Source organism: Atractosteus spatula (genome assembly GCF_055471065.1).
Source record: "Atractosteus spatula isolate fAtrSpa1 chromosome 10 unlocalized genomic scaffold, fAtrSpa1.hap1 SUPER_10_unloc_11, whole genome shotgun sequence".
Lineage (NCBI taxonomy): Eukaryota > Metazoa > Chordata > Actinopteri > Semionotiformes > Lepisosteidae > Atractosteus > Atractosteus spatula.
In genome coordinates, this window is record NW_028296614.1 from 346,235 (window position 1) to 369,317 (window position 23,083).

Consider the following 23,083-nt stretch of genomic DNA (forward strand, 5'->3'; position numbering starts at 1 on the left):
AAGGTTTTTATAGCATTTGCAATGGTTTTTATTCTTATTATTTTCAATATTTTTATGATTTTTTATTATACTGTAGGTGTGAAATTTCATTCCAGGTCCAGTCTTCACAAAACATGATGTAGAATTTTTTCTAATTGATCAGTTTGTCCCAAATTTTTATCCAAGCTAGTAGCCACCTAGAACAAGGTTTTCAAATCATTCCCAGGCCCTTGACATGCATATAGTTGAAAACTCTGACCTCTGAAGACCGAAAAAAAATGTTCGCCAGCTATTTTTTTTGGTTTTTTTCATATGTTTGTCTGCTGAGTGGACACATTAAGAAATATAAGAAATTCGACAATTCACACTCAAAGCCAAAGGGGTTAGCTTCAATTTAAGACCTGAACCAGGCTCCTGCTATGTTCTGCTAATGAAATATAACAAATGTTTAAGGGGGAGGAAATTCCAGGCGGACATTGGTAGTCACTGGTAGTAAAAGGTTAAGTATTCTTGCCATTTTTAGCATATTGTAAGTGAACTTTTTGCAAACATTTTATTTTTTAAATCACATGAAACACAATCAACCCATTGTAACTTCACATTGATAATTCCTGAGCTTTATAACTGTGTATTATTTCTTTTTACCTTGTTTTAATATTTTTTTATTATTTTTGCATTTTACAGAGCTTTTTAATATATTGTGAGCATTTTAGTGTCATTTTAAAATAGGACTATCAATGCTCCTGACTTTTAAACCTGTATTTATTCTGACATTATTATCTCCACCTGCAGATGAGGGAGGTATTTGATCTTAAATTTGTTGATTTGGGGGGAAAATATACATTCATTTCCTTGTATGTATCACCAGTGGGAAACTTGGCATTTTTGGATGAATTGCAATCTTTACTGCAAGGCCTTCAGACTGATATAGAAATGACTGGAGATTTAAATGACACATTTGATAAATCAGACGAGTAAATAAGACAAAGGCAAAACGTAAATTCACTGGCACTTTCTGCATATTTTCCACGACCTTGCCTTCTGATCATAAAAAGTCTCAAACTCTTGCATTTTACAAGAAATTTTAATATAGCAGTTTTAAATGGGACATTTAGAACATGGCATATGAGACTATATGGTTAACTGAGGATGAGCAGAGGGTGATCGAACCTACCTCCTGGTTATAAAAATGTCTAAAAATTCTGACACAGATGTGTGAGAGACAATGGAAAAGACTATCAAAATCCTGAACTTCAGGACATTGTACTGTACCGTTTTTGAAATACGACCCTCTGAACATGGCATGAGAGAATACATTGTCAAATGGTAAATGCAATGTTTGCTATATTGCTAGGGCCCTCCCTCCTGATTTTAAAATCGTCTCATATTTCTGACATCAAGGTGTGAGACACAATATAACAGACTGTCAAAATCCTGAACTTCAGGACATTTAATGATACCATTTTAAAAATATGACCCTCTGAGCATGGCATGTGAGAAAATGGCATGTAAGAATGCATTGGGAAAAGGTGAATGCAATTTCTGCTGAATTGCTATGGCCCTCCCTCCTGATTACAAACTCGTCTCACAATTCTGACACTGAGGTGTGAGATACAATGTGACAGACACCATTAAATCGTGAAGTACAAGAGATTATACTGTTAAGTTTTTTTAATATTGTCCCTCTGGCATGTGAGGACTTGTAGTCAACAAAATAGCACACATTCTGCCAATTTGCTTTGTCCCTCCTTCCTCGTTACCAAAACATCTTAGTATACCGACACTAAGGTAAATGTCTCTAAATCCAGAAGTTAAGTTGTCAAAGTATATCGGAGTCAACCGATATTGATCAGGTTCTGCTGATGCCGAGCCCGCAGCCTTCACCATAAGGTCCAATTCCCCAAGCCTGCTGACCTTATATGTCCATCCCTTCTCGTCAAAATTCGTATTTTCACAGGGTACCCTTCAGAAATTGCAGTATAGAATGAAAATAACTCCAATAGATATCGGCCACTGTTGGCGATTTTCCTTTAAGATAGATAGATAATACTTTATTAATCCCGTAGGGAAATTGACAAATGATTCTCCAGAAATTTTACGGAGTGTATCACTTTCACCGAGACCGAGAAGTGTTAAGCTGTACATGAGTCTTTGTGGCTCGGTTGTTAACCGAAAGGGTGGTGGTTTGAGACCTCCCAGGGACGCAATGAGCCTTTTAATGAACACACCCTCTTCACTTCATTTCTCCATGGCCGGTCTTGTACCGCAATCAAATACAGAGCCCGTAGGGGCCAGTAAGCCCGCATATATAGCTCACTGTGTATATAATAAAGAAGCGGAGGTTAGTTTCTCATCTGCATGTTGCAGAGCCTTATGCAACTCGTACCAACAGTTGGGGTTTGATCCCTGCGTGGGCTATTAGTTGAAAGACCATTGTAAATGACGTGTAACAGATTTATCCAGCTGGCTTTTATGTTTCATACTAAATTGCTATCTTGAAACCAAAATAATTAGAAATATGGAACACAACTGTTGTTCCCCATGAAGGAAAGCTGTTTTACACTGACGTCACTCCTTTTTATTTAATCCAGATTTTAAAAACAACTCCGCCCTATCAAAGGAAAATGTTACACAAAAGTTGGAAAGCACACTCTGAATCCAGATGTATATTTGATTTCCGCAATCCGTTCAAGGCTGCCTATGTTAATCGTAAGTGTATAGAAGAAACATTTAATATATTGTTCAGTTTAAATCAAAATGCTTTACTACTACAAGAGAGAAGTATAGTATGGAGGATGCGACAAATGTGTGATTTCTTGGAATAAAACTACTTTTCTTTGCGTTCGAAATTAATCGAAACAATTGACACACAAACCCTTTGTCTTTTTTAAAGAGATTATATCTTTAAGCAGACAAATGTATAAAATGTGTTTTTTTTACCTAGAGATTTTGGACAGGGGCGATGTATTACTAGTAGAGGCTGCTGACTAATTAACACTGTACTGTCTGGAGATCAGCTCCATTTGCAATAAAAAAACGTGCGTAACAAAGCTGGAGAGCAGCTGAACTTGTGCTCAGTAGTCAGTATGGTGCTGAGGGTTCAATACTGGCGTTGTTGTATTAGCACAAGCTGCACAGGCTCTGAATCAGACCATTTCAATTAGTCTGATCAGTGCAGGACAAGTTAATGTAGAATTATTGCTTTGTCTGTCTCTTGTTTGTATATAAATGAATGTCTCTGATAACTTAATGTTAGTTTTTAATTTAGTTTTAGTTTTACGATGTAGGTCATGCGTTGATATATGACATGTCTCATTCCTGATTCAGCTCATGCTCCATAGGAGAGAAGAGATTCCTCCTGTTTCTCGTACAACCATATCAGAACAAAAGCCCGTGTCACCCAGCTCTGATTCAAGATCGAGTTGCATCTTCAACATTTTGTTTTTGTTTCTGATCATAAATTTCTTTAGTTATGATCAATATTGAACTTTTTCTAAATAAAACAAAAATAATCAAACATGCAGGCAGATTTTTGAAAAGTATTAGGAGTTGACAGGGCGCTCCTTCGGAATAGTCGTCAGAAAATGTGAGAAAAGGAAAGTTACGTAAGTTCTCACACACAGCATTAAAGATTGGAATCTGATCATAAAAAAACTAGCTGTCTCCCCGTCGGTAATCAAACCCCGGTTTCCCACGTGACAGGCAGGGACACAAACAACTTTACTTACTAGGAGCGCTTGCTAGCTATTAGGAGGCATTTACTCTTAAATATGTTACTGTTTTGGGATTTGACTTTAAGTTTCCCGATACCAGCTTTTAACAAAAGTAAAGGCACACGGCACATGTGTGCCACATCACGTCCGAGTTTAGTGACAACTACCTCAGAGATTGTAAGCTGGGTAGTTTCAGATCAGATCACTTTTTTTTATCAAAGGTTCAAGCAAACCCGAATACTTTTGCAAGAGACATTTCAGAATCCCAGTCAAATCCAGTACGATTGCTGGATCCTTCGAATTCGACTGAACTATAGCACAGATCTGCAGTCCACCATTAGAATACTGTGGGTGTGTTGTATAAGCCACATGGCCAAAATAGTTCTAAAACAGGAGATGCATCCTCGTTTAGGAATTTGGTATAAAGTGAAATGGTCTGGGAAGAGTCCTACGTTTGAACAGTTCAAAATAGACGTAAAGGGGTATTTACGGACTCTTTCGAAATGTAAGAACAAGCTGTGCGGACCTTATCTTTATTTACCTTGTGTAATCGTTTTTCATAAAGTGTAATTGTATTATAGCATGTGCCCCTGACGATGTTCTTGATACGTTATATGTGCTCTTGTTTGTATTGTATGTAGTTTTGTTGTTCAAATAAAACGTAAAAGACACAACTTTCCGGATGCGGCTGCTGTAAAGATAAAATGACATCAAGGGTGCTGTACGCAGAGGTCTGAAACCTGCTCCACAGAAGATCTTTATCCAGAGGTGTTAAAGAAGTCGAGATCTCGCCATGAGAGGGGAAGCATCTCAGAAAAAGCAGGTGCAGTCGGTTCCACGGTCATAACGCCACTAAGTCGGGCGACAAGAGCAAAACCCACCCGACCTCCTCCGAGCAAGTAACGAGACAAAGAAACAGCGCACAGCGGGTAGCGTGGCCGAGCGGTCTAAGGCGCTGGATTAAGGCTCCAGTCTCTTCGGGGGCGTGGGTTCGAATCCCACCGCTGCCAGGTGCTTCTGTCGCCACCTCCTTTCAGCTGACTTCAGACGAAAGGGAGGGAACTGCTTTTTGGCAGTCTCTCGAGAAACTAAGCAAAGTGTTTAAAGATGCTTTCTCAGCTTGACATCAAGGCACAAAACAAAAACCTTCTTGCGTCCTCTCAACCCAAAAGCGCTTTGCCACTTTTTGCGTTATGCAGGGAACGACGTCTGCCCAGATCACTTTTGTGTCAATGCAAATCGTAGTGTGCCCTCCGTTTTAATGTTGGCTGTGCTGGCGTGCCGCTTCTGTCTGTGAAACTTGAATGTTCTGCTTCTTCACACCGAATCGTTGGCGGGGGTTGAGCTTGTTAAATCTTTGCGCATAGCGCTCCTTTGGAAGTACTTTGTCCAAGTTCAAAAGCGATCGTGGGATTTACTTAATGCGTTCAAGAAGCATGCCTCGCACGACAGATTTAAATGGGGAATGGAGCCTGCTTCTTGCTGTTTTTCCTGTGGTTGCAGTTACAAAGTTGATCGTGCTTTCACATTCTGTTAACAGTATTCACTGGCTGAGCTTTATCAGTTGGTTCGTAAAGGAATCTCTGCTTCAGTTCCAGAAAAGTCATCTGTAGTGTGTTTTTTTCCGAGCCCATGGCAGTCTTTTAAAGCTGGTAGTAATGGCGGCGAAGTTAATTTTTTATCCTCTTTAAAAGAATAAGGACGGGCTGGGGCGAGCTCCATTTGCCACTCTTTCAGCTAACCGCCGAACTCGCGAACTGATTACACTGCAGAGCCACAGGCGCCTCGCTTTTCTCCATTCTCTGGGTTAGGGTGAAAAAAAAACACTGCTGGTATTAGCTGGCCTGCTGGGAGTACCTCTTCTTCACTGATAAGCAAGATTTGTGTTTCATCTTTCGCAAGCTGTATAGATTTCTTTCAAAACAAGTTGTTCCAGAAAGGAAACGAACACTTGCATTCACCTGAATTAAAAGGCATGGGATTTGCCCGTAAGGATAAATTCTGTACAGTAAGACAGGAAGAAAGGCACCGCTGGGAATCGGACCCAGGATCTCCTGTTTACTAGACAGGCGCTTTAGCCAACTAAGCCACGGCGCCGGCAAAGTGCTGTCCTTTGACAGCCACTTGGACACGTCTCAACTGCTCTGAGACATCTGCGTTCGGTGTGCACCGAGCCTGCTCGCCTTGCAAGTTGCTTCATTTACATGCGATAGCTCCACCACTAAGAGAAAGGATGAGAAATGGCTTTTATCTGGCACTTTTCATGTCAGAGGATCTCAATCTGCTTTCCGTGTACAAGAGGATGTCCAACTCATGTAGCTAAAGACGTAGACGACAGTGCTCCACTGAAATCTTGATCTCACAACCCTCGGCATGACTCCGCTGTGTTCTGCTTTAGACAAAGGGGGGAAAAGACTTCTTTCATCACACGTTTTGCACTGTTTACGGTGTTAGCAGTGCTCTTTCTTAAATGAAATCCAGGAATCGGCACCATATGAGGTGTGACTAGATAATATTGGAACAAGTAGCCTCGCCATTCCATGCGTGACGTGAGCAAAGTGTAATTCCTGTCTTTATAGTGTGCTTGTTAGAGACTTAGCTGGCACCCAGAGCGCTTTAAATCCGGGAGTCAGCAGCCCAAGACAAGAGAGCTTCCTTCGTCTATGTTTTTTGCGTGAAGGGGGGAAACAATGCGTGTGCTGCAAACGATCTTAGTATCGAAGTGCCGTCCCACATAACCGATCCGAATAATCTGCTTTACAGAGGAGCACTGCCGGAGCTTATCGTTGGCAAACTGAAGACCAGGCCGACCTCTTCTGTGACTCTTGAACACTGAATCTCAAGGTTGTGAATTCAAGCTCCACGCTGGCGGGAAATCCCATAGGTAATGATCCCATTTTCTTGCATGCTAATCAAAAGAAATATTAAGAAACTTTTCCCGATACCAGTTTTTTACAAAAGTAAAGGCACACGGCACATGTGTGCCACATCACGTCCGAGTTTAGTGACAACTACCTCAGAGATTGTAAGCTGGGTAGTTTCAGATCAGATCACTTTTTTTATCAAAGGTTCAAGCAAACCCGAATACTTTTGCAAGAGACATTTCAGAATCCCAGTCAAATCCAGTACGATTGCTGGATCCTTCGAATTCGACTGAACTATAGCACAGATCTGCAGTCCACCATTTGAATACTGTGGGTGTGTTGTATAAGCCACACGGCCAAAATAGTTCTAAAACAGGAGATGCATCCTCGTTTAGGAATGTGGTATAAAGTGAAATGGTCTGGGAAGAGTCCTACGTTTGAACAGTTCAAAATAGACGTAAAGGGGTATTTACGGACTCTTTCGAAATGTAAGAACAAGCTTTGTGGACCTTATCTTTATTTACCTTGTGTAATCGTTTTTCATAAAGTGTAATTGTATTATAGCATGTGCCCCTGATGATTTTCTTCATACGTTATATGTGCTCTTGTTTGTATTGTATGTAGTTTTGTTGTTCAAATAAAACGTAAAAGACACAACTTTCCGGATGCGGCTGCTGTAAAAATAAAATGACATCAAGGGTGCTGTACGCAGAGGTCTGAAACCTGCTCCACAGAAGATCTTTATCCAGAGGTGTTAAAGAAGTCAAGATCTCGCCATGAGAGGGGAAGCATCTCAGAAAAAGCAGGTGCAGTCGGTTCCACGGTCATAACGCCACTAAGTTGGGCGACAAGAGCAAAACCCACCCGACCTCCTCCGAGCAAGTAATGAGACAAAGAGACAGCGCACAGCGGGTAGTGTGGCCGAGCGGTCTAAGGCGCTGGATTAAGGCTCCAGTCTCTGCGGGGGCGTGGGTTCGAATCCCACCGCTGCCAGGTGCTTCTGTCAGGACCCCCTTTCAGCTGACGTCAGACGAAAGGGAGGGAAATGCTTTTTGGCAGTCTCTCGAGAAACTAAGCAAAGTGTTTAAAGATACTTTCTCAGCTTGACATCAAGGCACAAAACAAAAACCATCTTGCGTCCTCTTAACCCAAAAGCGCTTTGCCACTTTTTGCGTTATGCAGGGAACGACGTCTGCCCAGATCACTTTTGTGTCAATGCAAATCGTAGTGTGCCCTCCGTTTTAATGTTGGCTGTGCTGGCGTGCCGCTTCTGTCTGTGAAACTTGAATGTTCTGCTTCTTCACACCGAATCGTTGGCGGGGGTTGAGCTTGTTAAATCTTTGCGCATAGCGCTCCTTTGGAAGTACTTTGTCCAAGTTCAAAAGCGATCGTGGCATTTACTTCATGCGTTCAAGAAGCATGCCTCGCACGACAGATTTAAATGGGGAATGGAGCCTGCTTCTTGCTGGTTTTCCTGTGGTTGCAGTTACAAAGTTGATCGTGCTTTCACATTCTGTTAACAGTATTCACTGGCTGAACTTTATCAGTTGGTTCGTAAAGGAATCTCTGCTTCGGTTCCAGAAAAGTCATCTGTAGTGTGTTTTTTTCCGTGCCCATGGCAGTCTTTTAAAGCTGGTAGTAATGGCGGCGAAGTTAATTTTTTATCCTCTTTAAAAGAATAAGAACGGGCTGGGGCAAGCTGCATTTACCACTCTTTCAGCTAACCGCCGAACTCGCGAACTGATTACACTGCAGAGCCACAGGCGCCTCGCTTTTCTCCATTCTCTGGGTTAGGGTGAAAAAAAAACACTGCTGGTATTAGCTGGCCTGCTGGGAGTACCTCTTCTTCACTGATAAGCAAGATTTGTGTTTCATCTTTCGCAAGCTGTATAGATTTCTTTCAAAACAAGTTGTTCCAGAAAGGAAACGAACACTTGCATTCACCTGAATTAAAAGGCATGGGATTTGCCCATAAGGATAAATTCTGTACAGTAAGACAGGAAGAAAGGCACCGCTGGGAATCGGACCCAGGATCTCCTGTTTACTAGACAGGCGCTTTAGCCAACTAAGCCACGGCGCCGGCGAAGGGCCGTCCTTTGACAGCCACTTGGACACGTCTCAACTGCTCTGAGACATCTGCGTTCGGTGTGCACCGAGCCTGCTCACCTTGCAAGTTGCCTCATTTACAGATGCAGCCATTCAAAATGCGCAGGCGATACCGCATTATTTTCAGGTATGCTGTACGCAGTCTACCGCAAGTTACCGGTAAATACCGCAAGTTACCGGTAAATACCGCTAGCAAAATAATAGTATCCGGAATTTCCGCAAGGTGGAGCTAATAAAGCTCAACCTCTCATGTTTGAGCTGTAGCCATCAAAGTCTTTAACGAAGATATTAATAATAGTATTAATAATAAATGACCTTGGACAAGCTGTAAACTCAAAGTATTGCCCTGGTCCACATTCTTTTTTTCATTGACCGTCTTTGTAAAAGTAACACCACAGCATTTCGCAATCACACATTTTTTTCCAATCATGCAAAGTACAGTAATTTTTGAGAATCGATTCACCATGCCTTACACATGCTCATAAAAGAGATTGATTTAGGAACATAATCATATTACCGTATGCAAACTGTACTGTATACAGTATGTATATGTATATTTAATGTCTTAACTGTGCCCGTTTAAGTATTGAATATTCATATCTAATTTTACCACTGAAGGGAAATCTTAGTAGCTGAGCATAAAAAGAATAGGAGCATACTGCAACGCGTGTGAAGGCCATAAACGATATTAATTTTGGAACATAAACATACAGTATATGGCTGGTCTCGGTACTTTAAAGAAAACATACACGAAACATGGTTTCATTATGACCAGAATCTGTCTTGAGATATTTTTAACTTGATTTACAGTATTTGAGAGATATGTCTTAACACCGATACTACAGTGCTTAAGTACTGCTCACGTATATGTTTCTAGGTTTATATTATGCATTTCATACGGTCAAATTACTTTTGAGCAACTAATAAGAAGCGCGAAACGGTATGCGTTTTAGTTTCGTTTTGTGCTGGGACCCGTGGATTGATTAGAGATATCAAGTACATACAAGTCATTTTTTAAATGTTGTAGCTCGTCTTGAAAAAATGTTACGAGTACATCATCTATCAACAATTACACAGGTTCTGTTTCCATATTGCGGATTTTGGTTACGTAATATTATTTTCTAGATTTCACGTTGTGAATATATGATTTGGGCAAACAGAGCCGCAAAGAAGTACATTATGGGTTGTTGTTTTTTTTTTGCAGTTTTATCTAGAACAAGCGATGCTTAAACCTTTGTCTGATTCTTGTGAAACTATCCACACGACAGTTACAGTACCTAGGAGTTGACTTCAGTGATGTCACTGATGGGATGTTTCTAAAAATCCATCCTCTGTAAAACATCTTCTCTAGTTGTCCTGCATATGTATTCACTAATGAAGCTGTGTGTTCTGAGCCTGGATCTCTACATTTCTGTATGAACCAGCTTAGAGGGCTAAAGACAGCTTGTGTTTAAATTGAGTGTAAGGCAATTTATGCTTCTAAAGTCATGGTCAGCATTTATTATTGTACTGTGCTGTAAACTTGTTCTGTGCCAAGTCACATTATTTTATAGCGTTTTTATAGCGTTATCAAATCCGGTGGCGCTGTGTGTTAGTTTCCTGACTCCCATGTCACATGGTCTGTGATTGAAACCTGTAATACCGGTTTAATTCGTCACAGCCAGCACTCCGGTTGTAAAGTAGAAGCAGGCGAGATTTCCAGCGAAAAACACCTCCCCCTTCTTCAGGTGTGAGGGTCTTCTGCTCAGAATGAAACGCTAAAATGTAATGTAGGCTCTGAATGGGTTCAATTGTGATTTGGGCTTGATTAAGGTCGCTGCCTTTCATCTAAAACCCTACTTGAATCCTTCTAAACTAAAAATCAGTGTTAGTGAGTTCTAAATAAAGAGGTATCCAGGTAACAGTGAAACGGGCGGACAGTCTGGGGAGATCGCCCGTTTTCCATGTAAATGGTTCCCTGGTTCCGCACCCCTTGGTGTTTCTCTCGCTCTCTCTTGGGTCACCTGATCATTAGCTCGAAAGATGTGAGTGCTTTGTGTATATTCTAATGGTAGTGGGGGCAGGGTGTGTGGGAACAGGTTTGATTGAAATTGCATTGGAGATCTATGTTCTTCACACCTGAAACATTTTCTCTGAAAGCATTTTCTTCGCAGTTTAACCGATCTTGTTACAGCATGTTACAGTTTACTATTATTAACCATATTAATTTTAAGTGCTTAATGTAAAATCTTGTAAAAATATATTTTCATTGTTCAAATATACATTAAGTCTGACTATCATATAATAAGTTAAATACAAAACTAAAGAAAAAATAGGGTTAAATATAATTCAAAATATTTTGCTAACAATGTTAACTGTTTATGAATAATAAAATGTATTAACTAAGGAGTAGGATGGCACAGTTGTTAGTATGTTTTTTGTTTTGTTTCTTTTTCATAAATACAACAGTAGTACCTGATGTCTCAGTGGCTTTCAAAATTAAATTATGCATCCAAACCTGTGAACTAGAATGATAACTAAGATATCTATCCATTTATAATGGTGGCAAAGTGGTTAGCATTGCTATCTTGCAGCACTGGGATCCTAGGTTCAATTCCTGCCATCCTGTGTGTGTGGGGTTTACATGTTCTCTCTGGGTTACATGGTTTTTCTCCATATGTGTGATATGACTCCCTCTCGCACTCCAAAACATACTGGTAAGTTAATTGGTTTATGGGAAAACTGGCCCTGGTGTGTGTGTGTTTGTGTATGTCTGTCCTGTGATGGACTGGCGCTATGTCCAGGGTGTATTCTGCCTTGTGTCCGTTGCTTACTGAGATAGGCTCCAAATCCTCTGTACTGGATAAAGAGATTAGAAATGGAAGTAAAGGCACTGTGTGGATGGAACTATACACAGTGTTAGAAACCCACTATGAAATGGCAGCATCTCACTGAGAATAAAACATTTTATACTGCTGGCTTAAGGAAACAGCCTTTCCACCTCTCTTGCACATCAGTATCCATACCTAGTTATTTAAACAAATTGCCTCTAATTATAAACATCTTAATATGCTGGCTCTGTGGATCCGCATCAGCTATGTTTGCCCATTCCTTCAATTCATGTGCATCCAACACACAGTTCAATGCCAGCAACTACACATAATCTAAAATACAATCCTTATTTCAGTATCTATGTAAACATATAGTCTGTTAACTTCATCATCTTCATCAAAAGTATGCCTAACCCCATTAGGAAGTGTTCTTGTTATAAGTGTATTCCTCAGCTTTCCCCAAACTATCTTCTTCTTGCCAACATCTCTAGTCTTTTATCCTGCAATAACTCAGTCAACACTTAAATCTCCAAAAGCTGCTTGTGTTAATTTCTTTAAATCACAAATATCATGTGTAAATACTGGGCATGTAATACTCTGCATTGTGGAATAATAGTTTATTTTAAAGGGAACTAGAGAAACTAAGAACTAGAGAAATCAAGAAAGGCTTTTTTTCTAGAATTAATAAATGCACATCCTGTTCACTGGGGAAATTAAATCCACACTGAGCAATCTTCAATATGTTCAGAATATGACAGCAAGAATCCTATCAGGGATGCATTACACCTGTTTTCAAGTCCTTGCACTGGTTACCTATCAGATTTCGAGTCAACTTCAAAATCCTTATCCTCCTTATATACTGTCCTACAACTGTTATTGTTGATCTCCGAATTATTGTACTTGACATGACTTCATTCAGCCTTTCCTGAACGTCTATGACAGGCAGAGAGAGTGCTGTTTCTGGTGTGATCTTTTGCAGCTGACATTTCACTGTTTTAAACGAACAAGAAATTAGATTGCTCATAAATCACTTATTCTATATAAACACAGCGTAATTGCCCTCCGAAAATCTTCTTTTTCTTGTTCGTTTTAGAGACCTTGATCGAAACTGATTTTAGATGTCAGAAAGGATTTATTTTCTCTGTATTTCCTACATTGCTTTGTCGAGATTTTAACTTTATATCTAACTTTATATCTAGGCTCAGATTTCAACTATAAATCGTACAGTAATTAATAGCAGTAAATACTGATGTTTATACATAAAAAAGTCATGCCTTGGAGTATGGACCCCCAAAGGAATGCCATAGACTCAAACTGCAAAATAAACACATACAGAAAGAAAGTATTTGTATTGTAATTGCAAATCCTGGTACTGTATGAGTGATTGGTATGACTTTCCTCATTACAAATCTCTTATTAGAATTTAAATTTCTCTGTAACTCCAGGTCAGAACAGAGAAAATGTAACTGCCTTAAGGAGTTTACGATTATGAAAAATAGAAGGATAAGCATGATACGTATGTCTTCTGTCATTTTCTAAGTCATGTTACTGAGCACCAAATCTTATTGAGAATATGAATCCATTTAAGGTTTATACCATTAAAGTAACGGTTTATTCCATGCTGAAAATGTTTGTACCAGACTTTTTTGAGGCCTGTTTAATTGTGTCTGAAGTCTGATGTTGTAAATTTTATTGTTAAAAAGATCCATGAAAATGTCACTACTAAAGTTAGCTGGTACTGTTGGTACTGTAAGTGGCAAGTAGAGCTCATATTTTAGATTTTGTGTAGTTGCTAGCGTTGAACTGTGTGTTGGATGCACATGAATTGAAGGAATGGGCAAACATAGCTGATGCGGATCCACAGAGCCAGCATATTAAGATGTTTATAATTAGAGGCAATTTGTTTAAATAACTAGGTATGGATACTGATGTGCAAGAGAGGTGGAAAGGCTGTTTCCTTAAGCCAGCAGTATAAAATGTTTTATTCTCAGTGAGATGCTGCCATTTCATAGTGGGTTTCTAACACTGTGTATAGTTCCATCCACACAGTGCCTTTACTTCCATCCATTTCTAATCTCTTTATCCAGTACAGAGGATTTGGAGCCTATCCCAGTAAGCGACAGACACAAGGCAGAATACACCCTGGACATAGCGCCAGTCCATCACAGGACAGACAGACACAAACACACACACACCAGGGCCAGTTTAAATCTAACCTCAGAACCTTTCTTTTCAGAAGACTTAGTGTCTGTATCTGCTTCATTTTCTAATTTTGGTAGCACCTCTAACTGCTTGTCTTTCTTATATGCATTTACTTTGTAATCTGTGGTCCTTTTATCTGTTTTTACATCTACTGTATTGCTTTGAGATGCCACCTTTAATGGTGATATATCAAATAAAGTTTTTTATTATTGTTATAGGGAAACATGATCAGATTGTCCCTGGTTCAGAAAAAAAGATCTAAAGTATACTAGTTTGTCACTCTTCTAATTCCCTTTGCTAAATGACTTTTCATACTAATCTGATCAATCTAACTGCCAGTTTTCTGTGCTTTCTCTATCCTGCTAGATTTGCAATTATTCTGAAAATTTTCATCTTGAAATAACTCATTTCTAAATACCTTTTTCACTGTTAACATCTTGCAGCAACTCTGCGACAAAATATACACTCTGACAGTTCATCCTGCTACCAACATTAAATAAAACAAATCTTAAGATTTCTATATTTATGTCTTTATTTAGTGGTTTCATTAGTGACAAAGGCTAAACTTTCTTGGAAAAATGTCTTTTATGTGTTGCAGAAAAAACTGACTTGCTTTAACAAAATATGTTTACAAATCCTTTCACCTGGCATTTTCATAGTTAGAAATTATGGAACGCTCTGTTAAAAGCAAGGGAGTTTTTATGTCCGTTGCAGTTCTTTTGCAACATGAATATAATTATATCGTTATTAATTTCTTGAGATACGCGATTCCATATTATATTCCCTTTTAATCAAATTCTAAAAGTATGCTTGTTGACTCCGGTATCGCGTTAGTTAAAGACTTCGATGCTTAAAATGTTTAGGGAGAAATGGAATACTGGTGTGTATGTTTTCTTTAAAGTACCGAGACCAGCCATATACTGTATGTTTAAGTTCCAAAATTAATATCGTTTATGGACTTCACATGCGTTGCAGTATGCTCCTATTCTTTTTATGCTCAGGCACTAAGTAAAAGGAGATGCTTCATATTGCTTGACTAATTTTAAAAACTAAGTTAGAAATGCAGACGCTCCCTCGGTACGCTGCTCTGGTGCGCCGGCTCTTACACAGTGCCTGTCTGCCGTAAGCGTTACAATATACATACCCAACACTGCTTGTACCCATCTGTCATGCAAATAAAACACCTTGAATTGAACTGAGGGGAGAGGGGGGAATACTAAAGCCAATACTGGCTCAATACCCTCGATGGGCTTTGACGTGCTAATGCGTTGGTTTAACAGTCCGGGTGTGGCAGGCTTCCAATGTCAACTCGACTTGATTGGAAGACAATGAACGTATTTTGTGATATTTAGAAATATAAATTTGTTTGGTGCGAGTGAGGTTTTATTTAATCTCTGACCAAGGGAAACGTTTCATTTTTTCAAAGAAATGTTTGTTAAAAAATAAAGTCATAGTTCTATGGGATTCAATCACAGACCATGTAACATGGGAGTCAGGAAACTAACACACAGCGCCACCGGATTTAATAACGCAATAAAAATGCAATAAAATAATGTGACTAGGCACAGAAAAAGTTTACAGCACAGTACAATAATAAATGCTGACCATGACTTTAGAAGCATAAATTACCTTACACTCAATTTAAACACAAGCTGTCTTTCTGTATGAACCTCTAAGCTGGTTCATACAGAAAATGTAGAAATGCATTAGCCTGATTATGATTAAAAAACACATAATTAAACACGCGTTTGCGATTTAAATCAGAACACGATTTAAATCAATATAAATGTTTATATTGTAACACATACTGTCCAGCCTCCATTTCTCTATAAAAATTTACTCTGTTGCACACACACACACTAGAAGCAGGAACCGCTGTCAGAAGGGAAGATATGTTCAAAATATCGCAAATATCGATCATGTTGCGATATTTTGAAATATAAAAGTCAATTGATTGTCCATAATATCGCTATTCTATTTTTTCGAAGAAATGTTTGTTAAATGAAAAGTCCAGAACCAGCTGGATTCAAACACACAACCTGCCAGTTGGTAGTCACACACCTAGACCAGTAGGCTACAAGACAGGTCGCATGAACAGGCAGGCAAAACAGCCCTACACAGCCCTGTCGCAGTACACGGATATAATCATACCGTTATTAAATTCTTTAGATACGCGATTCCATATTATATTCCCTTTTAATCAAATTCTAAAAGTATGCTTGTTGACTCTGGTATCACGTTAGTTAAAGACTTCAAAGCTTAAAATGTTTAGGGAGAAATGGAATACTGGTGTGTATTTTTTTCTTTAAAGTACCAAGACCAGCTATATACTGTATGTTTATGTTCCAAAATTAATATCGTTTATGACCTTCAGATGCGTTATGCTCCTCTTCTTTTTATGCTCAGCTACTAAAATTTCCCTTTAGTGGTAAAATTCCATATAAATATTCAAAACTAAGTGGATTGAAATGTGCACAGTAAAGACATTGAATGATTAAATCTTTTCACTACCAACCAATGCACCACGAGTGCCCCTGTCGGTCATTTTGGCCAGCCAATCACTTACCGCGGTGCCCTACGGTGCCCTGCGGGTTGGTTACTGCACTGCGGGTTTTTACCGCTCATTTTGAATGGCTGCATCTGTACATGCGATAGCTCCACCACTAAGAGAAAGGATGAGAAATGGCTTTTATCTGGCACTTTTCATGTCAGAGGATCTCAATCTGCTTTCCGTGTACAAGAGGATGTTCTACTCATGTAGCTAAAGACGTAGACGACAGTGCTCCACTGAAATCTTGATCTCACAACCCTCGGCATGACTCCGCTGTGTTCTGCTTTAGACAAAGGGGGGAAAAGACTTCTTTCATCACACGTTTTGCACTGTTTACGGTGTTTGCAGTGCTCTTTCTTTAATGAAAACCAGGAATCGGCACCATATGAGGTGTGACTAGATAATATTGGAACAAGTAGCCTCGCCATTCCATGCGTGACGTGAGCAAAGTGTAATTCCTGTCTTTATAGTGTGCTTGTTAGAGACTTAGCTGGCACCCAGAGCGCTTTAAATCCGGGAGTCAGCAGCCCAAGACAAGAGAGCTTCCTTCGTCTATGTTTTTTGCGTGAAGGGGGGAAACCATGCGTGTGCTGCAAACGATCTTAATATCGAAGTGCCGTCCCACATAACCGATCTGAACAATCTGCTTTACAGAGGAGCACTGCCGGAGCTTATTGTTGGCAGACTGAAGACCAGGCCGACCTCTTCTGTGACTCTTGAACACTGAATCTCAAGGTTGTGAATTCAAGCTCCAGGCTGGCGGGAAATTCCATAGGTAATGATCACATTTTCTTGCATGCTAATCAAAAGAAATATTAAGAAACTTTTCCCGATACCAGTTTTTTACAAAAGTAAAGGCACACGGCACATGTGTGCCACATCACGTCCGAGTTTAGTGACAACTACCTCAGAGATTGTAAGCTGGGTAGTTTCAGATCAGATCACTTTTTTTTATCAAAGGTTCAAGCAAACCCAAATACTTTTGCAAGAGACATTTCAGAATCCCATTCAAATCCAGTACGATTGCTGGATCCTTCGAATTCGACTGAACTATAGCACAGATCTGCAGTCCACCATTAGAATACTGTGGGTGTGTTGTATAAGCCACACGGCCAAAATAGTTCTAAAACAGGAGATGCATCCTCGTTTAGGAATGTGGTATAGAGTGAAATGGTCTGGGAAGAGTCCTACGTTTGAACAGTTCAAAATAGACATAAAGGGGTATTTACGGACTCTTTCGAAATGTAAGAACAAGCTGTGTGGACCTTATCTTTATTTACCTTGTGTAATCGTTTTTCATAAAGTGTAATTGTATTATAGCATGTACCGCTGACGATTTTCTTGATACGTTATATGTGCTCTTTTTTGTATTGTATGTAGTTTTGTTGTTCAAATAAAAAATAAAAGACACAACTTTCCGGATGCGGCTGCTGTAAAAATAAAATGACATCAAGGGCGCTGTACGCAGAGGTGTGAAGCCTGTTTCACAGAAGAACTATATCCAGAGGTGTTAAAGAAGTCGAGATCTTGCCATGAGAGGGGAAGCATCTCAGAAAAAGCAGGTGCAGTTGGTTCCACGGTCATAACGCCACTAAGTCGGGCGACAAGAGCAAAAGCCACCCTGTTTTATCCAGGCAGGTAATGTGGCTCAGTGGTTTAAGGCTCTGGCTTAAGGCTTCAGTCTTTTCGGAGGTGTGGAATCCAATCCCATTGCTGTCTGGTGTTTTTGTGTTAGAACCACCTTCCTACTGTTTAGGAATCCAATGGGGGGACATGTGTTTTTTTGATAAATGGAGCAAAAGCTATTTTATCAGCTTAACATCAAAGCAGGGAAAAAAAATGTTTCGTCTTTTCAACACAAATTCTCGTTTCCACCTTCAGCAGGGAAGTTTGTCTACCAAGATCACTTTTGATTCAGTGAAAATCACAGTGTGCCCTCAATTATGATGTCGGTTGTGTTCCTTTTATCGTTCTGCGTCTTCAAGTCGAGTCGTCCTCAGAGGTAGAGCTGATAAAGTCTTTCTGCATAGCGCTCTATCAGAAATAACTTGTCCAAGTTCAAAAGAGATCGTGGGTTTTACTTCAAGCGATCACAAAGCATACCTCACATGTCAGATCTAAGTGGGGAATTGATTCTGTTTTTTTTATGTTCTGCTAGAGTATCTATTGGCTTGCCTTTATCAGCTGTGTTGGAAAGATAATCTGTGCTTCGTCTCAGAAAAAAATCATCAGTACCGTCATTTTATTCTGTGCGTATGGCTGTTATTTAAAGTATATAAAAATCACGAGTTCATAGATTTCTCCAAATATCAACGACACCTTGTAAACCTGTGATAAGAATTCCTTCAATCCAATAGTTTCACTCCAGGGAAAAGGCAGGGAAACATAGAGAATTCTTATTTAAAGACAACATCCGTATTGGATTGCATGTAAGCAGGCATCACTCAGAATTCCTAATATGATTCTGAATTCAGTTTTGCAGTTCTTTAGTGTTTTACTACTTTCAGAGAGTCCTTTATTGACCTTGCTGAAGCAGAGAAGCGACATAATCACAAATGTGACCAGTTTTTTTGCTGTTTCTGGTTAATAATGATTATTATTTTGTATTTTGATTAGTATTTTTCGTAGCATTCTTCCTCAGCTTTTAAGTTATTTGGTGAGCAAGAACCACTGAGAACGAGTCTGAATGTGTGAGCCCATTTCAAAAAATAAAAAAAATAAGTTATATAAATCAAACCTTTTCTTCTGTAGTAATTTCATTTGATATTAAAATTAGTCCTGATTTACAATTTTTGGACATGGTTCATCTTAAATAATTTTGTAATAAGTTTCAGTTTAGGAAAATCATGCCCAGAAGCTACCAAAACTGGTAATGTTCACATAATGTGTAATGCAATAGCAGCAGTTGGGGTGGGAAACAAAAGGCATCTTTTGGTATGAATCCTAAAACTTCATAGAGGGCGTTCTAGGATTTCTTGCTTCAGATAAAGCTGTCAATACAACATAGATTTCTACTCAGTCAATATCAGCAGTGTTATCACTACCAAACGCTAAATATAGATCCTGGCAATACTTCATGAGTTGTTCATTAGAAAATTGTTTATGTTTTTTTTAACATATTTTCAATACCAGACAAAAAGTCGAAAGTTTCAATTTCATGCAACTGATGAAATCTCTCTTCGATGGAAGTTATAAGTACAGTACATCCAAAATACTGCGGAATCAATCAAATTTACATGTTTCTTGTGGATCCAGAAGATCATTTTGAGACTCAAAACATGCCTGTCTTTTCTTTTTTCGAGGACGAAGGAGTAGCAGCAGGAGTAGCAGTAATGGCAAGAACATGTTTAGAGTTCAGCACTTCTCATTTCTAATGCGGAGCCATCGACTCGGAAAGCACCAGCCCCGATAAAATAAATTGCAGAATTGCTGCTTACACGCTTTGAATTGCTGGCATTCTCTGAAAGCGTTCCTTTTTGAGGGTTCATGAAATTCCTCACATTTGAGCCAACACTAAAATATTTCATTCGGGGTCACCTAATTCATAGTGCAAACCGAATCTACAGGGGAATGCTGTGGCACATGAAGCCGTTTGTTATTCTGTTGTGAGGTGTGAGGGGCGGAATGCAAATCGAGTTGGTGAATAGAAAATGAAACAGGAGTCACTTCTTGAGCTACAAATTCCAAAAAGTATGAAAACCTGTGCATTTTAACAGTGCAGAATACTCACAAATTGCACTGAGTTGCTTGCTTTCTTCTGCTGCTTTTATATTTCAGTCATTCACTGTCAGCTAGCACTGGAACAATTCAAGAGAGGTAAAAACAGAAGCGGTCAGGATTTGAACCCACGCCTCCATTTGGAGACCAGAACACCCAAGCCAGCTGAAAAAACACACATCTTTGAGTCTGGCGCCTTAGACCACTCGGCCACCCTGACAAGCAAAAGCAAGCGGTGTGCTGAATGCACCAGTAGTTGACTAAACTGAGATTCTTCCCTGAAATTATTTGCTTGCGAAGAGCCAAGTTGCCTTGAATGGATCTTGGAAATCAAATATACGGATGGATTGTTATTCGGTTGTGAGTTTTGAGGGGTGTATTATAAATTGAGTTGGTGAAAAGGCGCTTTATGTTAGTCTGTCGGGAGGCTGCACAAGGTGTTTAGAGGGAGAACTTCTAAAAGACCGGCCCTCTATGTTTAACATCAAGGCAGATTTTTTTTTTCTCAATGGAAATGCTCTTTGGCGCTTTCAGCTTTACGTAGGGAACAACGTCTGCCGAGATCACTTTTGAGCCAGTGCACATGGTAAAGTGCCACCAATTATATTTAATATTGGCTGTGGTAGCGAGCTGCTTTTGTTTGTGAAGCTTTTACTTCTTTAAGCTGAATCATCGGCAGGACTAGCTTATTAAATCTTTGCTCATAGCGCTCCATCAGAAATACCTTGTCCATGTTCAAAAGAGATCAGGGGATTTACTTCATGCTTTCACATAGCATACCTTACACGAAAGATTTAAATGGGGAATTGATTGTGCTTCTTGATGTTGTTCCTGTGGTTGCCTTGGTTACAATGGTGAACGTTCTTCCATGTTCTGCTAGAGTATCCACTGGGTGAGCTTTATCAATTGGCTCGGATAGGTCATCAGTGCTCTGTCTCCAGAAAAATAATCAGCACTGTCTTTTTTCTGTGCACATGACCGTCTTTTAAAACGTGATTATGAAATCACGCGTTCATTGATTTCTCCAAATAACAACAATACATTTTAACCCAGCGGTTAGCATTCCTCCAATCCAATAGTTTTACTCCAAGTAAAAAGCAGCGCAATATATAGAGAGATGATATTCAAAGATTTCAACATTCTTATTGGATTGCCTGTATGCAGATATCGCTCAGAATTGCTAATATGATTTTAATTCAGTTTTTCTCTACTACTTTCAGAGTCTTTTATTGACCTTGCTGAAGCAGAGAAGTGACATAACCACAAATGCGACCAGTTGTGCAGCTGTTTCTGGTTAATAATGATTAATGCGGAAAAAAAACAGCTCCTTGCATTAAGAGCAAGAGCAACCAACGCGCTTGCTTGTTGAGTTGGGTATTTTCCGAGCTACTCTTTTGCTCCCTTTTTGACCAAGACACAGATGTGTGCTGATTGGTTGAGAGTTTGGCGGGCATTGGAGACCCACGTGGTGTTACCACGCCCTGGCAATCCCTGATTGGTTGATGAAGGTGAGATATGAGTCACTTACTCCTGACACTTAGGAATGCAGTCCAGATGTCCATTCGGCACTCCCTAGACAGATAGGTGCCAATGGATGACCATTGATCATGATAGCCAGGCTTAGCTAAGTGCATCTCCGTTTGGGAACTGTCCCTTATCAAAAGAAAACATCTTTAATCAGCCTGCATGAATACTTTCTCTGTGGCTGCACCACAGAGAGGGAGAGTGAGATGGGGCCTCATTTAGGAAAGCACAGCAACGCTTAATTCTGTCTTATTAACAAGCATTGCCGCTAGAGCTGTAAACTTATTTGGCGAGCATGGACCTCTGAGAAGGAGTCTGAATCCATCAAGAAGACAGGAATTCTAATATCGCACTGCCGTCTTGTGTACAAAATATTTGTTCAGCTCTAACGTCTGTGTGCGTTGACAAGGCATCTCAAAAGGATGTATTAAATAAGAAAATGATCCTTTCTGTTACCATTCCTGTAGTTGGAGCATTGTTTCACCCTTTTACGTTCTACAATATTTACAGACAAGGTTTTATCACTGGAGTTGTACAGAACAAGTGTGCATCAGTCCATGAAAATCATCAGTACTGCTGTTTTTCTATGCATAGTTTAATCAAGAGCACTTAAAAGATGCAAAAGATGGATTGTGTTCTGTGAGCACCTGCACATCTCTAAGTCACTTCCACAGCCTTTTATGTGGGGGATGTAGCTCAGTGGTAGAGCATATGCTTTGCATGTATGAGGTCCTGGGTTCAATCCCAGGCATCTCCAAGTGCTTTATGTTACTGTGCTCACATTGCTGTCTTCTGTTGAGTGAGAACTCTTTGCTCGTGCTCATAGAGAGCCAGGTTTACACAATTAAACTCGAAGTGCTACAGTGTTCTCTGCAGTTTTAAATGTACCTCCAAAGCATTTAGTTCTGTTAACTACCAAAGAATGTGAACTAATTTAAAGTCACATTCAGGAAATCCAGAGAACGTCTTCACACTTGTCATGGCTGTTGCAGAAAAACCTCACCCGGGATGTTGAATCTCACCCGGGTTTTCCTGAGAGATCATTCACCGAGCGAGTCCTCCATCTGGATTCCGCACTGAGCTGAAAGCTGCGCGAATTCCTCATTGTGTGTCCTGTACTGTGTAGCACAGTGACAAGAACGCCTTGAGTGTTTTTTTCCGGATGTGAAGGAAAATGCAAAAGAGCATGAAAAGTATTGATGGCATAAAATATCCATGGTACAACTCGAGAAGGAACTGACGGACAAAACAATGCCATTTGATGATTACAAGAGAAACACAACCGTCCGAACATGGGCTTGGATCCTGAATGCTTGCGTTAAAAGACAAAGCAAAGGATATAACCTGTAAATGTCTTCATGTCTTACAGTTTATGAAATAACACAATTGCTTCCTTTCTTAATAATTTCTTACTATTGATAGATGGTTTTTTGAATTTTAACAGAATCACAATTACAGACATTTGGGGTTAAACTGTTATTCACATACTCTAACGAAGAGAAACGTTAGTGTCTTCCGGTTTGTGAGCCCATTTCTCAAAAAATAAAAAAATAAGTTATAAATATTGAATTGTTCTATTTTGTAGGCTTGCATAGTCATTCATATTTCAGTTAAACA

General features: G+C 39.6%; 3 non-coding genes across 3 annotated transcripts; all 3 read left to right on the forward strand.

Annotated features, from left to right (window-relative positions):
• Positions 1-4,620: 4,620 nt before the first annotated feature.
• Positions 4,621-4,702, forward strand: trnal-aag (transfer RNA leucine (anticodon AAG)). The gene has a single exon. It is a non-coding gene; the product is annotated as a tRNA-Leu (tRNA).
• Positions 4,703-7,467: 2,765 nt separating this feature from the next.
• trnal-aag (transfer RNA leucine (anticodon AAG)) lies at positions 7,468-7,549 on the forward strand. The gene has a single exon. It is a non-coding gene; the product is annotated as a tRNA-Leu (tRNA).
• A 14,602-nt stretch (positions 7,550-22,151) lies between these two features.
• trnaa-ugc (transfer RNA alanine (anticodon UGC)) lies at positions 22,152-22,223 on the forward strand. The gene has a single exon. It is a non-coding gene; the product is annotated as a tRNA-Ala (tRNA).
• The last annotated feature ends 860 nt before the right edge of the window (positions 22,224-23,083 follow it).